The following is an 18,425-nucleotide window of genomic DNA, read 5'->3' as shown; positions in this document are numbered from 1 at the left end:
TCAGACAGTAATTAAATTGTCCAATATGGTAATTGTCTTATTTCCCATTTCCACAATTTCAATTCGTTTCCAGTTTTCTGATTTTCCATGTGTCCCTGTTTCCTATTTCCATTTTTCAAAATTTAACATTTTGTCCAATTATCCAATGTTTTTATTTCCAATTCGACTATTTTCTAAGTTCCTTTTTTTCCAATTTCAAATTTTTCATTTTGGTAACTGTCCTTTTGTTCAATTTCCAATTTTGCTATTTTCCAAGTTGCCTTATTTCCTATTTTTCATTTATCTAGTTATCCAATATTCCATTTTTCCAATTTTCCAATTTTCAATGTCCCAATTTGCTTATTTGCCTATTTTCCAAGTGTCCTTTTTTCTTATTTACTATTTCGAATTTTCGACTTTTCATGTTTTCAGAGTTTCCTTTATTTCCTATTTCCTTTTTTCCTATTTTCCTATTTTCCTATTTTCCTATTTTCCAAGTTTCCTTTTGTCCAATTTCAAATTTTCCAATTTTCCAAGTTGCTTTCTTTTCCAATTTACAATTTCCAAATTTCCTATTTTCCAAGTGTCCTTTTTTCCTTTTTCCAATTTTCCTATTTTCCAACTGTCATTTGATCATATTGCCTACTTTCCTGTTTCCAATTTTTCCTTATTTTCTTTTTCCAATTTTCGAATTTTCCAACTGTCATTTGATCCTATTGCCTAGTTTCCTGTTTCCAATTTTTCCTTATTTCCTTTTTCCAATTTTCCAATTTTCCAATTTTCCAATTTTCCAACTTTCCATTTTTTCGTATTTCCGATTTTCCAATTTTCCATTTCTTCAATTTCCAATTTTCCAAGTTTCCTTATTTCCCATATCCAAGTTTTAAGTTTTCACTTTTCCAAATTTCCAATTTTCGTGTTTTGCTATTTTCCTATTTTCCAATTTTGTGTTCTGAAATTCGCAATAAATGCTTACTTACATAGTCCTATTTTGGGTTCCAATCCACAATTTCGTATCTCCCATTCAGGTTTGGTTTTTTGTCGTTTGGAAGCCAATTTTATTGTTGTTAATGTCATGTTGTACTGCTGTAACTTACAGCCAAGGAGTTAATGGTGTAGTTTTGAATCCCATCAATTTAATGCACCAACACAAAACCCAATTTACCTCATATAAGTTCGTACATATAACTGAACCTTCCTATATAGAACTGCAACAGAGGCACCTTCTTAACGGGAAAGGTAATTAGTCTTACTGAAAGGCAAATATTCTCCACTCAACCTAACCATATAGTCGTTTGCAACTGGAGACTGAATGTACCTCTATTTGTTTGGTTGCAGGCAACAGCTGTGAATTGTCCCCAGTAATACTTCAACATGTCAGATGTACGCCCTCCTAACGAGCATGTGAGTTACCCGGGGGACCACCCTGGCATGTGCCATTCCCATCTCCACCTCGGACTCCCAATCATGATCCCACTTCGTCTGGAAGTGAGGCTGACACTCATGATCCCCTTGACAAAATCTCTGCCGTCAAGCACCACCTCCAATATATGTCAAAGGCAACGGATTGGTGGGAGAGTAAGTGCGATATTCATGGCCAAGTTATGGGAAACTTGGTCAACAAGTTGAACAAAGCATACGCTGGAGAGGTGAAGCAAGCTCTTAAAGCAAAAAGTCGGAGCAAAGAGTTAGAGTCCTTGAAGTTGAAATTGGAAGACACAAAGAAAAATGCCCTCGAAACATTCACACAATCTGAAGAATATAACCATGAAATGGTTGAATGTTTCAACAACGGCTTCGAAATGTTCCGAGATTATGCTTCGGTCATCTCACCAGACCACAATTGGAGTGAAATTGATGTAGCTGGTGTCTGGCAGGTACTGAATATGGGTTCTGATGGAATGGCTCATCATAGCCTCGTGCATGCAGCGAGAAGAAAGGACAAAGACATGGATCTTTTGATGGACCTGTACTAACGGTGAATACTGCTTCAGTTCATCTCACCCGAGTACATGGATCTTTTGTTGCCTTCATTTTCCCTTCGCGGGATAGATAGTATTGTTCAGTTTGGGAGGCGATTTCTTTCGCATGTGTGAAATGTTGTCTGTAATGTGTATGTATTGTATGTACATTGACTTAATATTGCATTTGTATTGTGTTTGTATTCCCTTAATACTGTAATGTGTATGTATTGTATGTATATTGCCCTAATATTGCCTTTATATTGTACTTATATTGCTCTACTATTGCCTTCGTATTGTATATTTATTGTGGCCATACCAAGTTTCGGATTCTTGAGGATGTTTCTTGCTACAGACATGGCATCCTATGACCAGATATAAGGGAGTAAATAAGACATTTCAGCATAATATATTTATTCTACGTAATGGGGACAAAGAAGTAAAACCATTATACGTACAAATTCCTTTCCACTTCATTTAACAGATCCTTACTAGGACCTCTCAAGAGTATAGTACATGCTTTAGGCTCTTTGCAATCAACAATGAATGCAAAAAACTCATCACCAATTTTCTTAACCTCAAATATCCCAGCGCGTGTACCAACATCAGACTGTTGCAATTCATCTGGTCTGTTAACAATTACAGCCCCACAAGCCTTGGCAATTCGGTTATTATCTGTTTTCCGCAACCTCCTCATTCCACTGACGCCGGCCTTGCTAAAATAATGGCATGCCAAGTCACTAAGCCCCTTTTCTGTGATAACCACATCTGGTTTAAACTTCAATATTTGCACACATAGCCTCTCGATGTATTCTTCTTCCAATTGTAGCAGGACTCCCCAATCTTCTTCTTTAAGCAACTCAGCATTTGTTTGGTTCTCGCCTTTCTTATATTCGAGCGGCCAATCAAGAAGAATGATGCGTTGGTTGAAAATCTTTCTTCTCATTTTTCCAGGTGCAATAACATCTTTGTTATTCATTACTCCTTTGCGAACCACTGAATCTTCCAACTGGCCACCAGGGACCTTCTCAACCTTTATGTACTTTTGAATATCCATTCCCGCAGACCCTGGCCAAGGTTTACATATTGACCATAATCAGAATATTGGGGAACAAAATACCACGGACAAATACATGAAATGAAAAATGACTCGGCAGTTACTGTGAGATAAACCAGAACATAAAACTTGGAACAACCAAACCAATTAAAGCAAAGCCATGTCATACAAAAAACCTACATCAAATAACAGTGTATGGTCATCTTGGTTGGAATATTGCAATCAACCCTTGGTTGAGACCGACCTGCAATAACAATTAGGTTCAGTGCAGATGAAGGCATTTATGAAGGGCAGTTCTAGAATGAAGACTATGTTCATTTGTAACTGCCACCAAATCAGTTCATTGTTCATAGTGCCAAATATCATACTGCAAAATCAGTTCATAGTACCAAATAAGTTTTTGTATTTGTGTTAGCATAGACAGCCGAAAAGAAACTTACAGCGTGAGGTGAATTAACGGACATGAAGAAATTTACCTCATAAATATGCCTCCCCCCTTAAACCCTCAATTGCAAGCTTGAGTCGGTAATATTTGATCTTCAAAGGGTCAACTTTATCTACCGACATCCCAGCACTGAGATGCTCGATGAATTTGACGGTCAAGATTCCGCAAGACGCACTGTGAGGCCAATTAGTTGGGAAATTAGAACTGCAGTTATGTCAAATTTGGATAAACAGCACAAAATTCACAAACGTTACCCATCTCGTTGTTGTGGCACATCTGCAATGCTGCACACTGAGAATGGCGTATACATCGACATCGTCAGCCCCTTTTGCTTCACCTCTTCAACCTCAGAATCATCATAAAAGTGCATATCGAACAGCACTCGTGCCAGCGTATCGCTAATAGGGTGCAGATGCGTAACCAACTTTGAACGTTTCGTATAATCAATATAGGAGTCATACACGGTTGCAGTATGTCTTACGAAATCAAGTTCGATTGCAACCCAATGAGACCCTTTCAGATTATATGGAAAATACACCTTCCGGACTTTTTTCCAAGCTTGGGCATAGCCGTGTTGCCACGTACCACGCACAAAGTGATGTAAATTCTTCACCTTGCTGGCTGGAAGGTCAACGGTGTTTGAACTAGCAGCCTTCTTCGATCCACGTTTCCTGGCCGTCGGTTTGAACGGCTCTAGAAATTGCTGCACAAATTTAAATGAAGGCATATTAGAAAAGCACAACCGACAGCAAATGAAGCACAAATTGCTGCACAATGGTTACATGTTTACCTGCAAGCAACAATCTGCCGTTGTCCAGTCCATTCCAAAAACCAACGGATGAGATAGTTGCCTTTTGCGGATAAGAAAGGTTGCCATGTCCAGGTGCTGAAAGTTGACACATATAATATTAGCACAATTTCATACAACTCAACACTTAAAAAAGGTGAGAAAACAATTGAATTATCGTAATAAAGTACAGCTTTGTGTATCGTTACCCTTGAGCTCATCCATTCGGTTTCATCGACAAGTCTGTAGAAAAAATCAGCGCCCACTGAAAATGATTCCAGCTGCACCTCCGCACTACAAAAGGCAAACTTGCAACGGTTACTTGTGTAGTCATGTCATAAATATGACTTTGTTGATGAAAAAAAGACACATGTATATTAAAGCAAACTCTGCATTCTCTCATTAGTGTATGACTACATAGTAGAATAGGATGAATATTGGAATTGAAAGGTCAAGAATCGTAACCTGATATCGCTTTTCCAGGCACTGCAAAACTGTATTACTGCCTTCACATCTTCAATGGGCAAGGATTTGGATGGATCAAAACATGGCGGGGTTGCAGTCGCAGCCGACACAGTCATCGTCCTCTTCTTCCTCAAAGGATCTGTAAATGGGCTCAACAATGTCTGCGCCGGGCGCTTCTGTCTGCACCCTTTACCTTCCACTTCTTTGTTTTCAACACTTGAACTACCTTCTTCATCACCAGCCATAGTAACTGTGGGTGGACTTGGAGGATTCATCAAACCTCCCGATGGCATACTCTTAGTGATTTTCCAATCTTCTAACAGCTTCATGACTCTTTGGCAGATTTCGTCACACCCAGCAACATCTTTCGGGGTAGGCAGCTCATCGGATTCTGTCGGGTCAGCTACTTCATGCACTTCTGAGTGAGGAACTGAAGCGGCCATTTTTGCCTCTTCAACTACCATGGCTGCGGAAGGTTCGGCTCCATCACCGGGGACTTGTGTTTCCATTACTGTCGGTTCTGTCAGCGGACTTACATAGGCATGTAATGGCGACAAGTCATTGTTGCCTCCTTCATTCATATGAGGACTACCGAGGTCCTCATGTCCTTCCGCAGCTTCATTCACCCCACCATTTTGTTTTTTCAGCTGCTCTATCTCCAACTTAAAATAATGCTCCATTGAAGACAGGGTGTTGCGGAAATCCTCCACACACTTTGTATATTTTTCGAACTCTTTTTCAGCTTTCATTGACTCCTTCCGTACCTTGTCTTCCAACTGATGCACTCTGTCGCAAAGTGCTCGATTTGATAGGGAAACTTTGGCCAATTCATCCTTTGTCCTTTGAAAGTCACGCTTCAAAGTGCGTAACTCTCTGGACGCGACTGTACCCTGCACTAAGTTATAATGCATGTGTTACTATGCAGGCCACAAAATATTGCAACTATACAGCAGTTATTTTCCTATTGTAATATGACGTATATCTTCGAAAAACTGTAATGCTTGCCTTAGAAGACGACGGAAGGTTTGCAGTATCGTCAATGTCCTTCTCTTTTTCTTCTACAGAGGCAGAAGTGCCGGTTTGTTGTTCAGCGTCATCGCCCAACAAGTCAACAAGTTCTTCACTGTCGTCAGCACTGTCACCCCAAGTCCAATACGGCTGCTGCTTGTCCATCACAGATGGCCGAAGAAGCTGCACATCAACCTGCAATTTACACATACAATATGCATATCAGTAAAGTAATTATATTATATTTTCATATCCCGAACATGATCATTAAAAACTGAACTAACCTCACGGTTCTCGAATACTTGGCTCATTAGCTCATAAAAACGCGGCGAACTATTGCTCCTCCAATGTAGTAAACGAGGGATGTGCGCATTTTCTTCGTGCACCACCAAATGTAGTGCAGCCAACGCTGGAAACACCTCATACGCCCAAATCTGGTTTCAGGAATAAAAGGTCAGTCATTGTAAACAAATGCAATTTAACTTCAACATCAATGGACATTTGCTCACCTGAAGTGCATACGGAAAACCTTTGAGGTGGTACTCTCTTGGTCTACCGGTTGCCGTTGTTGTTGGTTTCTTTCCAGATTTTTTTGTTTTGGCAGTTTTTGTGGGCACTTTCACTCGCTGGTAATCTGCACAAAGTGCCCTCAGCAGTGACGCATTTGTCTTCGCATAAGACACAGCACCCCATGGATACTTCCCAAAGTCTTCAAGGTCTTCCGCCAACTTCAAATATCGCATGTCAATGTGGACATGTTTTTCGCTGCCCAACAGCACAAAGACAGCAAAGTATACGAATCCAAGCTTGAATACATCGTCCACATCATCGCATTGGAGGAAGGCCTTTTCTAATTCCGACAGGTTCACAGCTTTATCGTTGGCAAAGTACTTCCGTTTCAATGAGCAGTTCTCATTCGTGGGAATCGGAATCAAGGGAAGGTTTCCAAACCTTAGCCCTGTCACGATGCAAAATTGCTGCGCCGTGAATTGGATGACCTTCTTGCCAACAATGAATTTGATCCCGTTCAGTTGGGAAACTGTCTTGGGATCAGCTTTCCTGAGCAGCAACCCGTGGACAATCGGAGAAGTCCACTTGAGGTCCTCAATCCCTAGGAGATGACCAAAACAACTCTGTTCAAACAGTTGCAGCTGCTGTTCAGTGAATTTCTCCTTTATCGTAGTGATTGCCGTCTTCGTATGGGATAACGACAATGCTTTCCCTTGGAATTTTTGTTCCTCCGCAATCATCAACTTCATTTCACCAACCATATTTCCCTGCATGCCAATATTATAAACAAAATTTCAGTCGGTTGCAATCTACACAATAACAAGCAATAAACAATCACCACTTTTGAACAGCCTATTATAGGATATGAAGTGAAAAAAATTCAAAAAATACATATCATAAACAAAACCCCAGCTATTTACAACTGACCTCCTCATTTAATGGCTCAAAGCCAAGTTTCAACACACCCAGTACTCTACCACTCCTGCATAATATAATATCTAAACACACATCTCAACACACCATATAATCACACCATCTAATCATGAGACAGCTTCAGCTAGAATGGGAATGTGCGGTAGCACAAGCCTAATTGACAACAATTCAAGAGTAACGATATCAATCTATCTGACTAGAAAGAGTTTTAAAAAACAACAAGACATTGGGAAACAATTTATTCACTTCAAGGTATAATGTAATGGAACATCCTATGAATTAGTGGCAACCACAGTACTGACTCTACTATGGCCCTCCTTTCAAATGTAAGAAAATGAAAGAAATTGGCACCATCCCTTCAGTTTTTTCTTAACAAAAAATGAAAGATAAATTCATAAATAAACCATCAAAACGGTATAAAATGTTTGTAAGACATGTACAATTACAAAATTATAAGTTCTCCTCAGAAACAGACTTCTCTAAGTATCCATACACAAACAACAAAAGCAAAAGCTTAAACAGTTAGCTTATAGCAAAATCAATGTCCCCATTTCTCTAAACCACAGCTGCTGCTGGTAGGTTCCCATCTTCACTCATTTCCCGCTTTCTTTTAAGCACACAATGATCAAGCACAAAACAGCAAACTTTTAAACAACTCATATTACACCACATATGGTTCTAAACAAAACTCATCCATATCCAATATGCAAGCCCTAAACTTAGTAAACAAAGTTATACAAAAATATGTCGAATTAACAAGCATTATTCTCAAACAAAAAGTATGATATGGTTGGGAGTTTACAAGTTCAAATATTTATACAATACTTGATTTTGTCAAACTCTGTCTTGAGATATTTTATCAATCTAGAAGTTTCTTTCATATATGAAAAACTACGAACGATAACAAAGGAAATTCTTTCTATGTAAATTATTCTTCGATTCCATCAGACAACCATGCAAATCCTTTGCACAATTGAGTGTAATGTGAAGGGTCACTACCTCGTTGGAAGATAAAGAGAAAAAAATTAAGGAATTTAGCAAGCCACCAACAGTTTGCTTAAGATATTTCAAAATGGTTGCTTCCATCATGGAGTTTTAGCCACAAATTCTTTTCATGGCCACATTTTCTACGTAAAATATAATCAGCGAGTATTTTTTGGTAATGATCCACAGAGAAGAAATCACCATACACAGGTTAATTGTCTTACACTTTAGATATCATCTTCAACAAACAAAATAGATACCAATTAGACTTCTAAGAAGGTTAAATGCAATGCTCATAAAGACTCATACTAAGCCACCAAATACCATTCAATAACTGCAACTAAAACTAAAAATACAACTGCACTAAAATGCCAACACAACATCACTACATTAGCAATACACTAGCAAAAAAACACAATACGACAGCAATAGCAACAGCAACAGCAACACAACAGCAGTGCAAGCATCAGTCCACAAAGAACAAACCCATTCACTGTTTGAAACAAGGAATCATCATACTCAGATCATTTCAGACAAACCCCTAAAACAATTTCGATGAAACCCCTAAACCAATTTCAGAGAAACCCCTAAACCTTCAACCAATTTCGAACAAACCCCTAAACTAATTTCAGCGAAACCCCTAAACCTTCAACCAATTTCGAACAAACCCATCAGCCAATTTCAGAGAAATGCATAAACCCTAAAACAACTTGAGAGAAACCCTTAAACTGTAAGAAAATGCCGATGAACAGTACCTTTCGCTGGGAGAGGAAGAGAGAAGAGACAGTCGGAGCTGAGTGAGGAGAGACTGAGAGCTGAAGGACCACAGATTCGGAGCAAACCCACCGGAGAGTGAAGAGAAACAGAGGGCAGCGAAGAGACAGAGGCGAGAGAGAACTTCAGCAAAACAGAGACAATAAAATTTCAGCAAAAGTGATATCTGTGCAATAAGGGGACAATAAAATTCTATTTATAGGTCATAGTTCCAAAATTTTAAAAAAAGAGTGGTATTTTCAATTACAATTATAAAAATGGTGGCATTTTGGGCTATTTCCCTATAAATAAATACCCAGATGCCCCGTTTCCACGATCCGAGACAAGAACCCGATAGCCCATTGCGGCAACAATGGACATTTTGGAACAGATCCACATCGAGCTTCTTGTTAATGATTCCCACAGTTGAACTGATCCACATCGAGCTTTTTTCTGCGTTGGATTTGTAAGACGAGATAACCCTAGGTAGGGGATAAAGTTTGAGTTTTTTTTTGGGAAATTGACACAGAGGTGGGTTTCGCGAGAGAGGGAGAAACAGAGTGGTGGTGGTCGTGGAGCGACGATGGAGAGAGAAATCGCTGAGAGAGAAAGAGATAACTGTGAGAGAGCGCGCGAAGAGAGAGCTGCTTGAGAGAGAGAGAGCGAACAGTGAGGGCAATCGATAGGCAAGAAGTATCTATTTATATGAAGGGTAGTTTGGTATTTTCAAGTGCCCATGTGATTATATCAGATTAAAATTTGTGACATCTCGTCAAATACCAAACATCAAATTTAAATTTGATAGCTGATGCAGCAATTTGACATCTTATATAGCTTTACACTCTACACGATATGTTAAATTAATTATTATTTTTATTATATTTTAGTGTTGATTCATTTTTAATTAAAAAGAAAAGAAAAGAAGAATATTCCTTTGACATCTTGTTTTTGGAATGTCAAAAATAACATCTCAACCTCCAGCCTTCATTCTACATCAGCTTTGACACGTCGGTTGGAGTGACGTAAAATGTTATTTCTAGCTGTTAAATGTCTATGTGGCACGTTTAACATATCGGATGGAGATACTCTAAAGTGATTATATCAGAATAAGGGTTTGCAAAAGTGATTATTTGAGACAATCCCCTTGTAAATTTCTCTGTCCTTTCACATTATTTGTTGGCATGGTGTTGTCTCTTTTCTTTTCACTATGAGTTGTGAAACATTTTAATGCCCTTTTTTTCTTCTGTAACAAAAAGAAAAAGTAAAGCAATGCTGGTCAAAAGAAAAAGTAAAGGTAATGCTTGTCAAAAGAAAAACCAAGGCATCTTGAAAAGTAAAGGACATATCACTTGCGGTTACAATGAAATTTCTTCACCAAAACTCGTGCAATCTAAACGCAAAGCTAATTTTCTGTCATTTTTTATTATCATAAGGGCCTTTGCAAAGAATCTTTTTGATATTTTTCCGTCGTGTGGATTCGGTGTGTATATTGTCATGTGATTTTTCACATCATTTCTTAGCAGGGTGGTTTTTGTTATCTTTTTTCCTGGAAAAAAAACGAATAGGTGAAAAGAAAAGCAATTGAATTGTGAAAGACTACTAAGTTGCCCTTTTTCTTTTGATGTAAAGGATTTCTTTACTTCTTGAAAACGAAGTTATAATATAGGAACAATGTACCTATTTCTCTATTAGGTCATCTCCAGTCATAGACTATATCCCAAATATAGTCCTAAAATAATGCAAAACTCATCTCCAATCATGGGCTAAACAAAATTTTGGCCAAATTTGGAGGGCCACATTTGGCCATTTAGCCCTCCAACCGGGCCACATTTAGCCTAGCTTTGGCCTAGGTCAAATTTTTTGTGGGTCCTATGCATGTGCTTTTGAAGAAGATAAATTATCAAGTGTGGGTAAGAACACGAATCATCTCGTGCAAATGCATATCCAACAGACAACAATAAAAGCGATGACGTCATCAATATATTTTTAAAAGTCCTTTCAAATGTTTTTAATTCGTGTTGTTTAAGAAAAATTTATAAAAAATTATTGGTCATGACCATTGGAGGTCAGACTATTACAACCCAACCCTTTTTTTTATTTTTAAAATGTGGTCACCTTTGTAAATGTTTTCAATTTGTAAAAAAATTATAAAAAATTACTGATCATGACTGTTGGAGGTTAGACGATTGAAACCCATCCTTTTTAAAAAAAAAATAAAATAAATGTGGTCACCTTTTTAAATGTTTTCAAGTGTTATTTAAAAAATTATAAAAAATTATTGGTCATGAAATATTGTCTCTAAATAGTAGTTTAATTAAATTAAACAATACATAGTTGTGGAATGCATGAGTGTTGTACCACAGTTTTTCTCAAAATAATAAAATATGAAGGACCCTAAAATATAGCCCTATATGGATGGAGATAGAAAATTTAGTCCCGCACTATTCTTTAAAAAATTAATATTTTGGTGGGCTAAATACTTAGCCCTAAACTACATCTAGCCCTATGACTAGAGATGGCCTTACAAAGACATCTCCCTATATGTATGTATGTTTTTTTTTTTTTGAGTACCTACTTTTTCATAATGTACCTATTTATCATGTAGCAAAAAGCGTGTTACCTTCAAAGACAAAAAGATACCGACTCCTTACGCTTGAAGGTGCAAACGAAATTTCTCTTCATGAGGTGAATCCAGTCAATGAAGGCTAAACAATTGTGAAGAGATGTTAGTCAAAAAGAAAAAGAGATATTTAGTGATATACCCATTCTTAGCACTAATATTATAAATAAAACCTACACCTTTGAATTTCTATAAACAAACCCAAAAAAATGACAGCTAGTCTTCTTAAATTTAATATTGATTATTAAATTACTTTGATGCCTATTGAGTGTTTTAGGTATTTTTATGAGATTTTGGGGTTGAGCTTGTTTTAAAGAATTGATGGCAGTTTTGTAATTTATAAGAAGTTAAAAGCCTATTTGTTATGTTGTAAATGAGCTTTGAGTGTGTTTCTAAAGTCTATTTCATATAGGGTATTTTTATAATTTGAATATTGGATATAATAGTGAATCTTCCAAAGAAAAAAGCATCATCATGAACTGATGAAAAAAAAGCTGTTGCGCGTCAGAAAGGTTCTTTTCCTTACCCTTTACTATTTACTACTATGGCTCTCACATCTACTTCGAAGACTTTCATCACAAGACTAGGAGTGTGCCTCTTCTTTTTATTTTTGTGGTTGTTCAATTTCTAACATGTTAAATCATGTTACACAGTAATTAGGCACTACTTAAAGACATTGATATGCCTTTGCTTTGAATGTGTTTCTTGTTCTAGCATATATTTTGTACCAAAGGCACTGAAATTTCTACTTGATTTGGTATGGTATTGGTACTTATGGCCCATTTGGTTTTGATTGTATGAATGTACTCCTAGCTTTTAACATTTTATAATTAGTTTATATCACATACATCACCGGGTGATCTACCGTGTGAAGCTGCTTTAGACAAACATGGTGCAGCAAAGGTACAGTCTAGTTTGTATTTGGCCTGTTTTGTAGGTAAAAGAAAAGGGTCAATTGACAGGACCCGATCCAAATTCGGCTTTGGAATCCGAGCCGGATCCTGTGCGTGTCCAACACTTGACGAATGTCGGGCATAAATGACCTATTTGCCCTTCTAAACAAAACATGATAAAATAACAAGGTTGACGTCTACCGAAAAACCGGCAGAGTTTCCTTTGTAACTGGCTCAATACCAACACATTTACACCTGCCAAACAAGTATATATATACATCCAACTGCCAGCATACATATATATACAGTCTAACCGTTCAATTCTCAATCTAGGGCAAAACATCAGAGCAACTACTAAGAATTTACAAAGGAGTTAATCATTTTACAAAACAAAAATCCTACATCAAAGGAAAGGCGCAGAAGATGGAAAACGGCCCGGTGGTGGATTCCTGTGCACGTCTACTGCCTGGGGGCGCAAAATATGAAAAAGGGTGAGTGGACCCAAAACAAGGTTTAGAAAATAGCATATGAACATACTAACCCCACTGTAAAAATAATTATACAAACTAACTTATTCTCTTTATTTCTGAATTCAATGCACTTCTATAATTATACATGTATAGAAACTAATCATATTCATAGTCAACATTACTTTTGAAAACAGTTTAAAACTATCACCTAGGTGTACCCTTATTTCCATCAATTCCTTATATCCGTCAATTCCTTGCATCACCATGGGTGACATATACTCGCAGGTCTCGGTGAGGATTTAAAATCTTAGTTTTCAAATTACCATTTTGCCCCTCGTGATATTTTAACCCTATTTTCTTTGTTAAAACTCCGATTCGAGTTCACTTCGTGTCTACGAACTCGTTTCGTCGTGCTCTACGCAACGGTGTATGTGGAATTGTCAAATTCCTTTTCGGTCAAAAAGTCAACTTTTCGTTAATAAATTATTCCAAGGGCAAAATTGTCTTTCCACATAATAAATTACTAATTAAATATGAATTTTAGGTTTGGGTCATTACATCAATGGGGGGCAATTGACACCAAGGTCTAAAATATCGATGATATCGGAAATATTAGTAGTCCAAAAACACGAAAATTTCGATGAAAATATCGTGATATTATCGATATCGATAAAAATTGAATAAAAACCATGGAAATTGTAAGAAAAACTTGGAAATTTTTGTTGAAACTTTGGAGGATGTTTATTTAGTCAATTATCTATTAGTTTATCACAAAAAATTGGAAGGAAATGCATTGTATGATGGATTTAACTGATTTAAGTTGATCATATAGCGAGCTGACAAACACTGTGAGTGTAGAAAATATGTAGTAATTAATGAAAGAAGATTAAACACACCATAATCATTTATATATAATGATTTACTACAATATTTTACATATTATAAATTGCATGGTAAGATACATGAGTGACTTAGTACCACATAGAGTTCCTATGAGGTTCAAATTTTTCACTATCTTCATCATCTCTATGTGTAGAGTAAGTGTATTGTCAAAAGTAGTCATCAAATGATAAATTCCCAAAACAGTTTTGCATATAATTGTTAACTTGCCACCCATATGGATCTGAGATTAGTTGACGTTGTCCATAAGCAAAATAATTTGAAGATTAAGTCTCAGATTCTTTCCATAAGCTGCTCGATTCCATCTCAAAAGGAATGAGATATGAATGGTAGGGAAATGTAGGTAAGTAGTTGAATGGTGGGGTAAGTGATGTAAGTTGAAACGTGGTGAGTAGTTCAAAAGTTGAAACTTGAAAAGGAAAGGTCAATGATTCATTCTCATGTGAAAATTTTATTCTTGCAAAAAGAGTTTAAAACAAAACAATATAAATATAAATATTTTAGAATATTATCACAAAAATATAAGTGATATGGTGGTGGAGTGAAATGGGAGGGGTTTGAATCCCCTTTGTGTTTTTTCCCCCTTTTTTTTTTCTTTTTTTCTTTTTTTTTCCCATTACATCGATATTTTCAATAGTTTAGCGTTATTTGAATAAAATATTGCTGAAGTGTGAGCCAAATTATCGACATCGATATTTTCTGATATTATCATTAATATGTCGATATTTATACGATATGTGCATGGGGGCAATTGACACCAACTGTGTCTGAGTAGGTATCACTGTCCAAGAGAAGGTTTCCGTGAAAGGTTCCTTACCATTTACTTCAAAACATTCACACTGTAGTGTAGGAACGTAGCATAAGACAGAAACCGCGTTGACGTATAAAAAATTACCATTCAAGTCAATGGGAAAAAGGGAACGGGAGACATATAAGACCCCATTGAGATTACAATATCTATATAGAGAATGTTAACCTCAGAAATCTTGATAATATTAATATATATGGTGAGGCCGGTAAACAAAAGAAAGAGTTCCAACTAGTCTATGACTGTTATAAAAATAACCTGGAATATGTACGAATATTGAGCTGCACGTAAAGTAGATGAGACACAGCATTTAACGAGGTTCGGCTATGCCTATGTCCTCGGAGAGCAGCAGCAGTAACTTTTCACTATATAAAATAATATGGCTACAACTTTAGTGTTTACAACATGTGTGGCTCACTGAATTTTCTCTCTAGGAGAATTTCTCTCTGCTCTCTCTTTCCTCTTTCTTCCCTCTCTTCCTCTTGTCTCTTTCCTTTTCTCTCTTTCCTCTTTTCTCTTTTTCCTCTTCTTTGTTTCCTCTTCTCTCTTTCCTCTTCTTTGTTTCTTTCCGTTTCCCTTCCTTTCTTTGCAGGCAGGAGGATTGCCTATTTATAGGCATGATAAATGGCACCCATGATGTTTCTATCCAATCATCTTCACTATTTACTATTCACCCGTGAATAAACTCATGCACCAAAGTCTACAAACAAATAGTAAGTGGGCTCCACTACTTTATACTTTACAACACTCCCCCTTGGAGACCACATGTCCCTAGATTGGTTGCCTCATTAAAATCTTGCTTGGAGAAAACCTAGTAAGGTAGAGAACTGATGGAAGGAAGAAAGAAGAGTACAACAATCTGTATAGCATACTTCTGGATGCTCCCCCTGATGTCTTCATGACTATCTTTTGGAGTGAGTGGAGGATGTAACCATTAACAATTCTCGTAGTTGAGTAAGTAAATATATATCCAGTGAGCTATCTCTATGTAAATCATAGAAATTTTCAGAGTCCGCGTTTCTAACAAAACTTGGGCTATTTGTAAGTTCACTTGAAAGAATATGCCCGTACAAGGTGTTATGCGGAGATAGCATCAAATATACCTCACATCATTCCAAAATGATGGTGATGGAGTTGAGCCCTATCTGGAAAATATGATGTCCGGTCGAATATACTTCCGGAAAATCATTAGAGTGTCCAACGGATAATCCTCATAAAAATGCTTCAATACTTTCTTAGTATAAGCAAGAATCTCGTTGGCATAATCCTCGATCCTTAAGTCGAGACAAATATTTCTTGAACTCTTGAGAAGCTTTAATGTGTTGCAAACACATTATAATCAATATACTCACTGATGTAATTTATGTACATTAATATTGAGTACAAATTTTGTGCTTCAGGCACATGTCATTCAGGGACTTGCTTCATGCAATTTCAATCCTTTCAAGGATTTTGTTTAAAAGGATTAAACTTTATGACACATTATATAGCTTTAACCCAGCTATTTATACATCTTTAGGGAATCACTTCAGGTGATATGCTCTGTGCATTTAATAACCCTTAAAGATAACATGTTGGTCTCCGTAAATGTGCAATAAAGGGGCACAATTGAATCTATAAATATGGAGAAAACCCAACATTCCTTGTTTCTGCCAGAAACATTGTGTCATACAAAGTAGGTATATTCCCTTTTATTCCGAACACCTAAGTATAACATTCAGTATTAACAAATTTTGGGGTTCGTACTGTGGGTTGTTCCTTCACGTTCATTCTTATCTATAATGGAATTACCTCATTCCATTTTGGCCAATGATATTGTCGACATTTAACAATTGAACGTGGTTCCAATCAACACAGCCCATTGATGATTTGAGTAGCTACTCCAAAATCAAAATTTGTCATTCATCAATTTATGATCCCACCATTCTCATTTGCATGCGCATACATCAATTATAAGCATTTCTTTGCTTTTGGGTACCCAAGCCACTGCAGGGGGCTTTTATTATGTGAGAATGTGGATTATAACCTCCAATGGAGCGCTATTTTATAGTAGGGCGTGGATAATCTCCATTTAGGGAGTTGGAACATTTAGAACCCATACACTGTCATGCTGCAGGCATGCCACAGATTAATACATACATGTCAATTAATTTATGGGACTTTAACCTATACAATTTGCTACGCATTAGGCGTGCACAATATCAATATTGACATGTCAAAGGATTGTCCTTTCGGGACTTCAATCCACATCATTTGCTACGCAACAGGCGTGCATCATATCGATCACTGCTATACCCATATTCTGTTCTTATGGGACTTTAATCTGTGCAGTGTATTATCAATGTATCCAACTTACAATCTGTTAAATTTGCGTTAATAATTCATGGATACATACAAGCCATTCTTTTGGAATGGACTTATCTCCCCATTTGGTTACCTTTCAAGATAAAATATCAAATAGGTATATAAGCATAAAATAACACAAGTATTGCTTACATCCTTAGGTGGGAGAAACTTTTCTCAAGTATCATTCAAGCTCATATCGGCCCAGTAAATATAATGTGGTGCTTGATGATCTAGTTATATCCTGCAAGAGCAAAAATCACAACTCTTTTGCCTCTGTCAAAACAAATAACCCTCATAGTTAGGATTACTTCATGGATTCATTCTTCAGATGTTCATTCTAAAGAAATAAAATCTCTTATGAACAGAGAGTTATAAAAAGAGAAAAAATGCAAAAATAATGTGATATTGATTGCAAGAGAAGGTAAGCAATCAAGAAAGGAAGCTGGTGGGAGCAGACAATAAGCTCTCATATCTCTGATAAGGTCATAATTTCACACATTTGCATGCCTTCTTTGCTTAGTAATTTTGTTTAGTTTCTCTTTATTTTGAGTCTCTTACCTATGTTTGTGTGTTTTGTAGGTTAGGACAGAAAAGGGGATCACATTTGATGCAATTCATGCATGTTAAGGGTTGATTGGCACAAGAGGAATATGAGCTTAATGACAGAACCAATTTGGGCCACACTCCTTGTCAGTCCAAATTCGTGGGTCATCTTGCAGGCCTCATTTCAGCAACCTACACTGCTTGGATGAGGAGACATGCTTCACAGAAGTTGTTCCAATGGGTGTCTAGTATAACATATCCAAATTTCAGCCCAATTAATGATAGCTAGAGTCCTTAGCCTGTCAAACACTGAACCTGCTCTAGGAAGATTTTAATATGTAGCTGCCAGCTGGTGAGCCTTGTGCTCCACACCTCCCTTGAGCCATGTGCCTCACTTCATCATTGTTTGACTTTGGACCTGACATGTTGAGCAAATTAGGGAGGCATTTCAGCTATGGAAGTCAAAAAGGAGCAAAACATGGCATGCTTAATTATGGGGATCTTGTCTGCACAAATCAAGGACCATTTTCCAGGAATTCTGGTAGGCTACACATGGGAGACAAATCAGTATGGGAAGTCAAAAAGATGAACAAAAGTCAAGCTTTCCATAAAGAAACCAAGAAAAGTCCACCAAAGCATTTATTGGGCAGCTGGAAAAGTTGGCATTTATTGGGCAGCTTAGGCAATTGGGAGCAGCTAAGAGAGGTGTGTTTCACCAGCCAAAGGGGAGCACGAAATTGCATTCTATAAATAGAGAGTTGCACACTCATTCAAAGGGAGAGAAGAGACACACACATTCATTTCATCCATTACTCTCATACACACATTCAGATTCACCACAAAGAGAGAAGGGAGCTTGGAGCTGTCCTGGGAACTTCCTTGCTGCCATCATCTAGTTCTTCTCCTCTCTTTATCCTATCTATGTATTTCTTATTTTCTGTATTCATAGTTATGTCTAACTAA

At 37.2% G+C, this 18,425-nt stretch overlaps 2 protein-coding genes across 9 annotated transcripts in view; one reads left to right on the top strand and one right to left on the bottom strand.

Moving 5' to 3' along the window:
- LOC109947473 (AP-4 complex subunit epsilon-like) overlaps positions 1-9,739 on the bottom strand; it is a 25,907-nt gene extending 16,168 nt beyond the window's left edge. For 5 of the 8 annotated variants that reach the window (XM_020557640.1, XM_020557641.1, XM_020557642.1 and 2 more), the window contains exon 1: positions 9,199-9,692. The gene's annotated coding sequence lies outside the window, so the exon portion shown is untranslated. Of the gene's footprint in view, positions 1-9,198 lie in introns of all 8 variants that reach the window. The other 3 variants (XR_002270237.1, XR_002270236.1, XM_020557644.1) reach the window with 2 other exon arrangements.
- The window catches only part of LOC18786470 (TMV resistance protein N), a 114,406-nt gene that overhangs the window by 49,299 nt on the left and 46,682 nt on the right, over positions 1-18,425 (top strand). The gene's annotated exons all lie outside the window — the stretch shown is intronic.

This window comes from Prunus persica, chromosome G2, assembly GCF_000346465.2.
Source record: "Prunus persica cultivar Lovell chromosome G2, Prunus_persica_NCBIv2, whole genome shotgun sequence".
Classification (NCBI taxonomy): Eukaryota; Viridiplantae; Streptophyta; class Magnoliopsida; order Rosales; family Rosaceae; genus Prunus; species Prunus persica.
This window is presented reverse-complemented; position numbering and strand designations above follow the sequence as displayed.